At 44.1% G+C, this 12,737-nt stretch overlaps 1 pseudogene; it reads left to right on the plus strand.

Annotated features, from left to right (window-relative positions):
- The first annotated feature begins 7,816 nt into the window (after positions 1-7,816).
- On the plus strand, positions 7,817-8,438 carry LOC116094254 (annotated as a pseudogene).
- The last annotated feature ends 4,299 nt before the right edge of the window (positions 8,439-12,737 follow it).

Consider the following 12,737-nt stretch of genomic DNA (forward strand, 5'->3'; position numbering starts at 1 on the left):
AACCAAGGCATGTGCACTTACACAGCTGCACACATGTACACAAATACACACACCATTGCCAAGCTCTGGTGGCTGTGCCAACAGCCACCTCTTCCTGGGAGCCAGGTGTCTTTAATTCTCAGTCCATGAGAGAGGTCATCTCCACAAGAGTGACCACATGAAGATACTCGGATGAGAAGCTGAGAGGCCTTGTGGTAACGGAGCAGCTCGGTGTTCACTGGCTGTAGGTTCCTGAGAGAAACAAAATACTACTGTGGCATGCCTGCTGCCATATTTCATGGCTCACAGAGTTCTGTCACATATATTCTTATGTTAATATTTAAAGCTGCATGATACTTTTGAGGGGCTCTGTCCTGTCATCTGAGGCTCAGGGAGGTGAAATGGCTTCTTCCAGATCCCCTGACTGGGAGAAGACAAGATCAGAACCCAATGTAGCTCATCGAGCTCAAATCCATTCACTCCCTGACATTACTACCTCCTCATGGCTGTTAGCCCTACCTCTTATGTGTCTTTCCCGCCAGAGTCCAAAAGCATTCTGCTCACCCTGTGCATTTTTATTATTTATTTTGCACTTCTGTTTTGCCTGCATGTATGTCTGTGCACTATGTGCATGCAGTGCCCAGGAGGCCAGAAGATGATATCGAATCCTCTGGAACTGGAGTTACAGGAAGGTTGTCAGCATCATGTGAGCACAAGAAACTGACCCTGGATCCTCCGGAAGAGCGACAAGACTCTTAGCCACCGAGCCACCTCTCCAGCTCCAACTTTGTATTTTGAAATAGTTTTGAATTTGTAGAAAAGTTTCAAAGAACTCTTGCATTAGGTATCTTTTCAGTCAATTCCCTAGGCTTGTTTTACATCTCAGTTTTTCTATTCTCTCTGTGCCTCTCTCTCCCTCTTTGTGTGTGTATTATGTGTGTGAGTGTGTGTGTGTGTGTGTGTATGCATATGTAAGTACAATTTCTGATACATTGGACAGTAAATTGCAGATATAATATCCTTTTACCACTTAATATTTCAGTATATACTTAATATTAAAAGAAACCCAAATGTTCTCCAACATAACCACAGTACAATATTGCAGTTGTGAAACTAATTTTGATGTAGAATAATGTTCAATTCAAATTTCATCAATTGTCCTAATGACATTGCTTACAGATCTAGGTTTTAATCCGGATCCAGAATGATGTGTGTTGCATTTAGAACTGTCCTTTAATCTCTTCCAATATGGAACAATATGTATGTTTGTGTATATACACAAACATATACACACATATTCTTTTTGGGGGGTTGTTGTCTGTTTGTTAATTGTTGTTTGTTTGTTTGTTTTTCTAGACAGGATTTCTCTGTGTATTCCTGACTGTCCTAGAACTCTCGCTCTCTCTGTAGTCTAGGCTGCCTCAACCTCAAGGAGATCCGCCTGCCTCTGCCTGCTGAGTGCTGGGATCAAAGGCCTGCGCAACCACATTCTTTTTTCTTAAGAATATCTCTCTAGTTACCTTACAGAACGTCTCTCAGGGTTTGACTGATGCAGCCTTAGTGAGTAGACTTAGGTTCTAGGGCTCTGACAGGAATATTACAGAAGTGGTGGTGTTCATTACTGTTCTCAGTTCATTTCACACAGAGGTGACCATGTTCATCTATCCCATTACCTGGGATATTAGCTTTTATCACTTGGTTGGGTTGAGGTCAGCCAAGTTTTTCCACTATAAAGTCAATAGGTATTGTGTGCTTATCAATTAGCAAGTATTTGTGGGGAGACATTTTGAGGTTGTGTAAACATCTAATTCTTCATCAAAATTTTACCCAGTGGTTTTAACAACCACAGATGAGTCTCATCTAAATTATTTATTACTATGATGGTTGTTGCCAAGTGGTGATTTTTCTAACTTTATCCTTTTTTATATTGGCATTCTATTGTAAGATGAACACTTCCCTTTTATTTATTAATGCATGGACCAATCCATTCATATTTTACTCAGTGGGTTATAACCTAATACCAAAATGATTTGTTTTGATGTATAACTTGTCTCAAATTTGACCTGTGAGCACCCCTTAAGGTTGAACTTTCTATCCTCTCGAGAAGTGAACATCATTCTTTGATATTTACTCATTTCTGCTGTAAGATATCCCAGGTTTATGAATAAACCTAATCTCTAGGTTCATCAGCTGTGTGTGTGTGTGTGTGTGTGTGTAAAATGATAGAAGCCAAGATCTGGGTGGCTGGGGTGCTTGCTGCTAGTGCTTTTTATATCTTTCAAGGCACATAAGTGAATTCTTAGATTACAATAGAAAAATGATTGTACTGTGTTGAGGAGGTGGCTTACCCAATAAAGTTTACCACACAAGCATGAGGACCCCAGTTGGGATCCCCAGCACCACATAAAAGCCGGGCTTGGTAGTTGCTACCTGTGATCCCTAAACTGAGGGGGCAGAGCCTGGAGAATCCCCGGACCTCACTGCCCAGTCAACATAGCTGAGTCAGTGAGCTGCAGGTCCAGCAAGGACCGGGTCTCAGTTGCTCTATTGGCGAGGAATTGATCTGGCCTCCACAAGCAAACGAACACATATGAACACACACATTACCACACCTACACCACAGACAAAAGAGATCTGATTGTATATACACACACGTAGCTACACCTATTTATATTGCAAACACAAAGGCGGAATTAATCATCTCCTCCTTACCAATGTACCTATATATGTGGCTTTCCACGCCGATAACTCCAAGATTACTGCAGGAGAAACACTGTTCTCATAAATCAATAAATCATTTGTTTATTCAATCTCTTTGATCAAGACCATCTACTGACCGCACCAGCTACCATCTCTGCCCCAGGCTCTTCCAGTATGCACTTTGGGGCAACCAAATCATGATCCCAGGCACACTGGCCATGCCAGCTGTGCTGGTTGAATCTTCCATTCAGAACAAGGGCAAGGGGAGAGGAAGGACAAGTTCTACAATTTAAGTTGAATGTATCAGAGTTTATTTCCATCATACCATGGATTCAGTTCCTCCATCATTCCAACACTGGTCCACTAGTTCAAATAAATGTATTCCAACCACAGAGAGCTCTAATGGTCCTAATAGAGCCTGTAATTTTAAAGTGCTAGATCAATTTAAAGGAAAAAAAAATGAGACAGCAAAAAAAAAAAAAAAAAAAAAAAAAAAAAAAAAAAAAAAAAAAAAAAAAAAAAAAAAAAAAAAAAAAAAAAAAAAAAAAAAAAAAAAAAAAAAAAAAAAAAAAAAAAAAAAAAATGCAGCCCAGGCTGGCCTGGCATTTGTCATGTAGACCAGGGTTTAGACTGGTTAATTATATGTTAATCTGAGAAGCACATGCTTGTATATCTACTCTGCATTTGTGAAGGTCATACATCCTCTCCTGCTTTATATCTTACCCATTCGGATGACAAAATACAGGTGCCTTGCCACACACAAACAGAAATTCAAGCAGTGTCTTCCAGGGACTGACTAGCTGTTTACCAAATGGTTTCTTCTTTACCTCCTGTATACACAGCTTGACTACATTTCCCAAGTTCCCTTTTAGTCAGATGTGCTCATATGATCAAATCTTGGACAGGGGAATGTGGCAGAAATGATGAACGCCAGTTGCAAACTTGACTTCTAAAACCTTCATATAATTGAGCATGCTCCCTGTTTCTTCCTGCAACTGCCAACTGAATGCAGTGGGTCCAGCAGAGACTTCTAAAGCAGGTACAGTGAGCAGGACTTCTGATAGACAGTGCTGCTTCCCAGTGTCACCAGCCAGGACAGTCACTGTACACCTATGCTGTACCTTCTGCTGAGATAAGCCAGTGATGCTGGGGTTTATGATAAGCTCACTCTACCCGATTCAGAAATTAGCAAATTATCCAGATACAACATAAGAAGTGCTGAAGTCTAGCATCCCCACCAGGTCAGGCCAGGTAGTTCGGACTTGGTACCTGGGGCTATCTCCAAACAGCACATTTCTCTTTGGTCCAAATATAACATCAGTCCTCCCCCTTTTTCCTTCCCCCTTTGAAAGGGGTTTATGACGTAGATGTTCTCCATCCCTTTTCCAGGTTTGCTTTCTCTAGGTTTGCTTCAACAGATGAAAACATCTGGCTTGTGTAATGTCTGCCTTCCAGTAGAGATAGACTTAACATCCCATACTCATTGACCTTTCTCACCCCTCATCCCTTACCCCTCCTACTTTCCCTGCCCCCCGACACACACTTTGTTGGGAGGAAAGGATATGGGCCTTCAGTTTCCTACTAGTGGGCCTTGCAGTTAGTATGACGGTGCTAATAGGCCTATAGCCAGGGATGGTCAAAATGCCCGGGAAGCAAACTGATTTTTTATCCCTGTCCACAGCAGTCCAGAAACAGTTTTGTACCAATAGAAGGAACCTCCACACCTATCTCTTTGCAGCCTGGTAACTACTACAGGCTCTACAGAGTTAGCACACTATAGACTGCTGGGACTCTTCTGGGACTAGAGAAGAGATGGGTCAGCAGTTAAGAGCATTTTTCAGAGGAGTCCCGCTCATCCACATCTGGAGGTTCACAACCATGCATAACTCCAGCTGCAGGGCACCCGACACTTTCTTCTGGACTCTTCCTTATGTGCATATACTCCTGACACACACATATGTACATATAATTACAAAATAATAAAATAAACCTTGAAAAGAAACTCTTTCTAAAGGCAGGCATTGCTCACCCTTTGTGTTCAAGATCCACTGGAGAGGAAGAGCTAAGTTAGTGGCACAGAAGGGGAAACTCCTACTGGGGATGTGGCCATCAGAGGCGCAGGCAGCTTCTCCAGGGTGGAACTCCAAGACAACACTGCAATCATTTCAGAGGAATAATCGCAAAACTGTGCTTCCAGACTGAAACAAAGTTCCAAAGTCATCATACTTCATTCATAAAGGGAAAAGAGGGACCAGAGTGATTATGGAGCACGTCTAAGGTTGGAGAGGCAGTCATGGTCTGACCAGAGTCCCCACCAAGACCTTTCTTTACACTTTTCTTCTTCTATCTGAGAGCCTAATGGAAACCGCTCAGTTTTGGGAGTCAGAGTAACAGATGTAATTAGGATACTAAGTACTGGAGTATGTGGTCCCTAAGGACCATCCTTCCCTGCCCTTGGCCAACCTCTAGCCTCCCTCTGAAAGCCTTTGCCTGCTTCTCTGAGAAGCCGGCTCCAGCACCCACTAGGGAATGACATAAACAGTCTGTCTGGGGTGAGTCTCTCAATTCCAAGGTGAAGCAGAAGAGTGAACATTTCCACTTAGAGCTCCAGGGCCTCTGGGAAGGGAGTGCAGCAACACACTGGAAAGGCGTGGAAATTTCCCCGAGCCCAGAAGCACGCTTGGAATAGTATCAACTGCCGCATCACCACTCCAGCCCAGCCTTGTTAGTGAGGCAAGCCGCAATCAGGGAGATAATTAGCTTGCTGTTATTTATTCCCCGCGCTAATCAGCGGCCCACTGCTTGCACAGTGGAGAGGGCTCCTGCCACCTCCAGAGCTATGGGTGTGTGTGTGTGTGTGTGTGTGTGTGTGTGTGTGTGTGTGTCAGGGACCTCTAGTTACCAGCCAGAAAACAAGCAGCAGAAGACAAAGGGTTAGGGAGAGGGACAGAGGGAGGAGGAGACCTGGACCCCCAGGCCCCAGCTCCTCGGCAAGACTTTCTGCTCAGCACACAGGTCCCTGGGGAGAGCCAGTCCAAGCTTCACCAGGAACTCAGGGCCACAGCCACCACTTCTTCATTTTGTTCTTAGGCTAGGCTCTGGTCGATAAAGGGCGATAAAGGGCGGCTGGTGTTCAGCTCCCTGTTCTGCCTCACTGCAGTCAAATTGCCTTTTTCCAAGGCGACTTTCAAAAAAAAAAAAAAAATGACATTTATCAAAGCTTGCTGAGTGGTGACCTTGGTGGGAGGGAGGAAGGGCGGGTGTACTGTCTGTGGAAGCAGGCACAGAAAATGAAGAAAACCTACGGGAAAGGAAATGCTTTCAACCTCAGAGTTGTTGGAACAATTATGGGGAGCTGGCCCCGGGTTTGGGCATAGCCAACCTGTGCCCAGCACACTCTCTTCTGCCCACCTCAGCATCCTCACCAGTCCGTGCTCACAGGTCCTCCCTGGCTTCTGCCCACCTCAGCATCCTCACCAGTCCGTGCTCACAGGGCTTCTGCCCACCTCAGCATCCTCACCAGTCCGTGCTCACAGGTCCTCCCTGGCTTCCACCTCAACAGCAAATTGAAGATGTTCCATCCCAATACTAATCACAGGGATGGGCCAGGACTTAGGGTCAGTGGCAGTTCCAGAATTTCCACATAGGCAGGCTAAGAGGTTGCCAATTGGTGAAAGGCAGGAGGTGGGGGTAGAAGGTTTGTCCTGGAGCTTATTTGTACAGAACATGCATTGTTGCTTCAATAATACATCTGGAAGTACATGGCTGAAGCCCTCTCCAATGCCAGTTAGCCATTGGCCCTGTTGCTGCACTGGATAGAGTTGGAATGAGACCAGAAGACATGCAGTTATTCTCTGGTGCTGAGCAAGACCCATCTGTACAGTCATTTCTTTCTCTTCTTTGACAATCTGAGCATTTTATATGTGAGTTCTCACTGCCACCATGTCCCACAACAACACGTATCTTGGTTTCCTTTACTGAATGGTAACGCTGAGAAGAGAGAGCGTTTCTCTCGTGTGTACCTTTGTATTCTGCTCTTGTACTCCTAAACACTCACAGGACTTCTTACCATGTGTGAATGGGGGTGCGTATGAAAGAGTGAAAGAAAAAATTAGATGAATGGGCATCTGTGCAAACTGGTCATGCACATGATCGCCTCCTAGGATGGGATGCACACTACCTCAAGATGGAGATGATTCATTGCTGAAGTGTCAAAGGATATTTCTGACCGTGGAGTAGAAATCTGTTTCTCTGACCTTTGCTATCCAATAGTGAGGTTTCATCTAAAGGCCCAGAAGAATAGATGTACCCTATCTAGCAACGCATGAAGTTTAGCCTCTAGGAAATGAATGAAATTGCATGTATGCCTGCCATGTGCTTAGTGGGAGGGAATCTGCTAGTTTCACAAAAGGGACAGAACTACTGAATTTCTGAAACACACTTCATTTCTTTCCTTCCTGTTTTTCATAAACATCTATTTTAGATGAATAAAGGACTTGCTTCCCTCTACCCGATTTTATTGTTTATTTTAAATTATGTGGGGGCTGATACTGGGATATATATTGAATAAATAAAATAATTAAAAATTTAAAAAGTATGTGTATGGGGGTGGGAAGGAGTTGGGCACACAAGTGCAGTGTCCACAGAGGCCAGAAGAGACTATTGGATCTCCTGGAGCTGTAGGTATAGGTGGTCGTGAGTCACCTGGTGTGGGTGCTGGGAACTGAAGAAGGGCCTTTGGAAAGAGCAGGATCTCCTCTTAGCTGCTGAGCCATCTTGTCGGCCCTATGCTTACTTTAATATTTTTCCTTGTTAACTTTTCTAAAAGGAAAGCAGATGCCAAGTATTATGTATCGAATTATTATGAACAGAACTAACTCTGTTCCACTAATCAACATGATTAAATGGAGAGTGGTCAACATACTAAAATATCAATGGTTGATGTGCCAAAGGAAAGCACTTGATAAAAATTCTACCAAGAGTTCTTCATATTGGATGGTAGCAATTTGACTTATTCAAGACCTATAAGTATGCCCTTGTAGAAACAACAATAACAAAAGTAAGTGACTCTTGGATTATAAGCCTCTTTTTATTTTTATTCTTAAGATTTAAAGCTCTTTACAACCAGCGCCGAGCAATGGGCATCTTTCGGGACAACTGGCACAAGCGCCGCAAGACTGGGGGTAAGAGAAAGCCTTTCCACTGGGACGGCCTGCTGCCAACACTAAGATTGGCCCTCATCGCATTCACAAAGTCCAAGTTCGAGGAGGCAATAAGAAGTACCGTACCCTGAGATTGGATGTCGGGAAATTTTCCTGGGGCTCTGAGTGTTGTGCTCGCAAAACAAGGATCATTGATGTTGTCTACAATGCATCCAATAATGTGTGTGTCCGCACCAAGACCCTGGTGAAGAACTGCAGTGCAGTGTGCTTATTGACACCACACTGTACCAGCAGTGGTACGAGTCCCACTATGCACTGCCCCTGGGCCGCAAGAAAGAGGCCAAGCTGACTCCTAAAGAGGAAGAGATTTTTAAACAAAGAATGATCAAAGAAAATGCAAAAGAAATGCAACGAAAGGAAAAAGAATGCCAAGATCAGCAGTCTTCTGGAGGAGCAGTTCCGGCAGGGCAAGCTTCTCACCTGCATTGCCTCAAGATCAGGCCAGTGCGGCAGAGCAGACGGCTATGTACTCGAAGGAACGAAGGAACGGAGCTGGAGTTCCATCTGCGGAAGATCAAAGCCCGGAAAGGCAAATAAGCCTCATTCGTAGTGTAATAAAGGTGTTTGATGTTCTATATGTAAAAAAGTAAATAAATAAAATTTTAAAAAAGATTTAAATTTTTTTTTATCCATATGAATGCCCAGCTTGCATGCACATCTGTGCACCACATGTTTGTCTGGTTCCTGAGAAAAGAAACGGTGAGCCTCCACAAGGGTGAAGGTAATAGAACCCTGGTCCTTTGCAAGAACGAGTGCTCTTTACCACAGAACCAACTCTCCAGTCCCTGAAAGCCTCTTTGAGCATTTCCCAACACTGTTTCAATTCTCGAAGTCGTGGAGGCTCTGGGCCCACAGTTTCCACAGCTAGTACCTTTTGGGGTCTTACAGCAATCTCTCTTCCCAAAGTCTCCTATCTAAGATTATTGTTATTATTGTTGTTGTTTGGAGGAGGAGGAAACAGGGTCTCACTATGCATCTCTGGCTGGTCTGGCTGGCCTGGAGTTCACTATGTAGATTAGAGAAGCCTCAGATTCACATACATCAGCCTGCCTCTGCATCCCAAGTGCAGGGATTAAGGGTGTGCACCACCACACCCAGGCTACCACACCAGACTCTCGTTTGCAGCTCTGAGGATTTCAAACAGTACATCATTCTACATTGTTCAAAAGTGCTCAGGATGACTTCTTCTCATGCCCTATCATCCTTTGTGTACGAGCTACCAACCTTTCCCCAAAAATTTTCACTTAATCCTGCCAAATTCTATAACAATGACTTTTAAATCTAAGGATACAAAGGATCACTTAGAATCACATTAAATAAAGACTTACAGGTCCTAAACCCCAGCATTCTAAGCAAGTCTGGAGATGCACTTCGGAATCTCCTTCCCAAGTTCTTTTGACATTCTGATGGAGTCAGTGGGGAGCCCACACCTAGAGAACATTGTCCTGAAGGGTAGTGTTTTAGATAAGGCTTTATTGCTGTGAGGAGACAACAATGACCACAGCAAGTTTTTAATTTACTTATTTTATGTATATGAGTACACTGCCACTGTCTTCAGGCACACCAGAAGAGGGCATCAGATCCCATTCCAGATGGTTGTGAGCCACCATGTGGTTGCTGGGATTTGAACTCAAGACCCCTGGAAGAGCAGTCAGTGCTCTTAGTTGTTGAGCCATCTCTCCAGCCCCCACAGCAACTCTATTAAAGGAAAACATTTCACTGGTGCTGGCTTACAGTTTCAGAGGTTCGGTCCATTATTTTCATGGTGGGAAGCATGGCCATGCTCAGGGAGACCTGGTGCTGGAGGAGCCATGAGTTCTACATCTGGATAGGCAGGCAGCAGAAGAAGCCAGTGTGCCAAACTGGGCATAGCTTAAGGGTAAGAAAGCTTAAAGCCCACCCAACAGTGACATCCTTCCTCCAGCAAGGCTATACCTACTCCAACAAGGCCACACCTCCTAGTAGTGCTATTCCTTAGAGGCCAAGCATTCGAACACATGAGTCTATGGGAGCCAAACCTATTCAAACCACCTGAGATAGTGTTCCCCAACTTCCATGATCAAAGTGCCTCTCAGGATCCTAATTAAGAAGATTCTGATTCAGTAGGTCTGCAGCGCTGCAATTTGTACTTTTTAAGGATTCATTTTCATTTTATGTCTCTGGGTGTTTTGCCGGAATGTAGGTATGAGTACCATGTGTATGCTATGCCCACAGAGACCAGAAAGGGGGGCCATTGGAACTGGAGTTACAGATGGTTATGAGCCTCTATGTGGGTGCTAAAAATGGAACCTGGAACTTCTGCAAGGGCAGCCAGTTGTTTTAACCACTGAGCCATTCCTCCAGCCCCAGTGTGAACTATTAATAAAGAAGGTCTAATAACTTCTACTTTCTACAAGAGAAAACTGAGACTTGGGGTAACGTATCCATAGTCTCACAGCTGGTTAACAGGGGAAGAGCTAGAATCCAGCTGCCTTGGAGTCAATCCAGTGATCTTCCTATTAGAACCAAAGCCATACCACTTACAGGGAAATCCTGAACATAATAGGCAGTTGATAGGTGCTTGCTAAAGGACATATCTTACTTTTTAGGCCCCATTCAGGGGAAGAACTATGTCCAAAGGATATTTACATTCCACTTTACCCAACCTCACCCTGAGGCCTGTAACATAGTGCTCTGCCCTAGGGACTCAACAGATGTTTGTGAGCAAATGCATATAATATGATTACTGGACTGTGCACAGCTCCATCAGCGACCTCTGGCTGTGCTCCAGGCTATAAACGAGCTTCCCAGAACTGATCTGGATACTGCAGCTATGGTCTGACCCAAACTGAGTACAGAAGAGCTCCTGCAGTCTTAAAGGAACTGTTGCCTGTGCTGGGGTCCAGACCTGTTGGAATGACACGAGCCCTCTTGGGAGCTGGCAGGATGGGCTACTGATGCCTGGCCCTTCTAGCTAGTTCAGCATCTATTGTGGCTTTCTCATGCCTTCCCAATCCTTTACATTTTTTCCTTTTTGTGTGCAGTATTTCCCTTGCATATGTCTGTGCACTGTACGTATGTGTACAGTGTCTATGGAAGCCAGAAGAAGGTGTCAAATCCCCTAGGACGGGCATTACAGAAAGTTGTGAACTTCTGTGTAGGTTCTGGGAATCAAACCTGGGTCCTCTGGAAGAGCAGTCAGCGCTCTAAAGCTCCAAGCCATCTCTCCATTCCCTTGCCTCCCATTCTTTAACAATTACAACTCTGTTTTATTCATAAGCTCCACTGGACTCTGGAACATAGGACTCTGCAGAACAGACCGCAGATCACAGCTTCCCCCTATGTTTGGAATTGTCCCCAACAGTCTTATAGTACGTGGAGATTCAATGAAGCTGTGGTTACCTGCAGGACATTAGGTCCATTAGCACTATATTATGGACAGGGAAAGAGCTCATGAGGCTCCACCCTTGTCTGAGGGACTATGGACAGTTAATTGTGGCTGGGATGAGAGGTTTGTCTTTCTTTAGTGATGTGGCCTTTCATAAACTGCCCGTACTCCCCTGAATGAGCTCCCACTTATACTTGTGCAGGAACGCTTGATTAAACTCGATCACACACACACACGGGGGGTGGGGGGGGACGGAGGCAACTTGGTATGAAAAGGATTTCAGTGGGAGGCACGGTGGTGAAAGAGAGTAATGGGGTGTGTGAGGATGACGGCAATTCATTATGTACATGTATGAGACTGGGAAAGAATAAAAGTAAACTTATAAGAAAAGCACCTCAACCAAAGATGCAGAGAGTCTGCTCCTACTTCCTGATGTATGCAGTGCTGACTGCCTGTTAAGAGACTCTATTGGACGGATAAGCTAGCTAAAGTCTCAGTGCCTGATCAGGCAGGTATTCTTATTGTCTCGACTGTGTAGGTTAAGTAACTTGCTCCTATCACAATGAGAGGGAGAGCAAGGACAGGAAGCCTGGCTGCAGACGCTGCACTCTAAATCACAAAATGACACTTCTCTCTCCTGGCCCCTTTTGCTCTTCCAGCTAGCTTGTGAACTTGGCTGTTAACGTCTCTTATAACACAGGCAGTTGGATGCTCTCTTATTATAGGTAAGAGTCAGATCAGCCAAAATTATAATTAACATAACTAGTTAAGAACAGTATAAATGGTTGAAATTCCTCAAACCTAATTGAACTAGTTGCAGAAAGCATAATAAGAGTGGGGCATGGTGACACATGACTTTAATCCCAGCACTTGGAAGGCAGAAATAGGTGGATTTCTGTGAGTTTGAGGCCGGCCTGATCTATATAGTGAGTTCCAGAATGGTCAAGTCTATGTACAGAAAGCCTGTTTTCAAAAACAAAACAAAACAAAAAGCAAACAAACAAAAAAAGAAAGCCAGGCAGTGGTGGTGCACACCTTTAATTCCCAGCACTTGGGAGGCAGAGGCAGGTGGATTTCTGAGTTCAAGAAATCCAGCCTGGTCTACAGAGTGAGTTCCAGGACACCAGGGCTATATAGAGAAACCCTGTCTTGAAAAAACAAAAGAAAAAAAGAAAAGAAAAAAAAAGAAAAAGAAAAAGAAAACAAACAAAAAAAGAAAGGTTAGAGGAGAAAGATCTATTCACACAAAGAGTTAATCAAATGGCCATAGATCAGAGAGAGAAATCCTTAGCTGTTCGTTGAGCAATTATTCATCCCTAAGTTGGAAGACCCTGACTTTCTAAACTGTAATTTTGTTGTTGTTATTGTTGTTGTTGTTGTTATTATTATTATCATCATCATCATCATCATCATCATCATTATTATTGGTTTTTCGAGACAAGGTTTCTCTGTGTAGCCCTGGCTGTCCT

The sequence above is a fragment of the Mastomys coucha genome, unplaced genomic scaffold, assembly GCF_008632895.1.
Source record: "Mastomys coucha isolate ucsf_1 unplaced genomic scaffold, UCSF_Mcou_1 pScaffold16, whole genome shotgun sequence".
In the NCBI taxonomy this organism is placed as follows: Eukaryota; Metazoa; Chordata; class Mammalia; order Rodentia; family Muridae; genus Mastomys; species Mastomys coucha.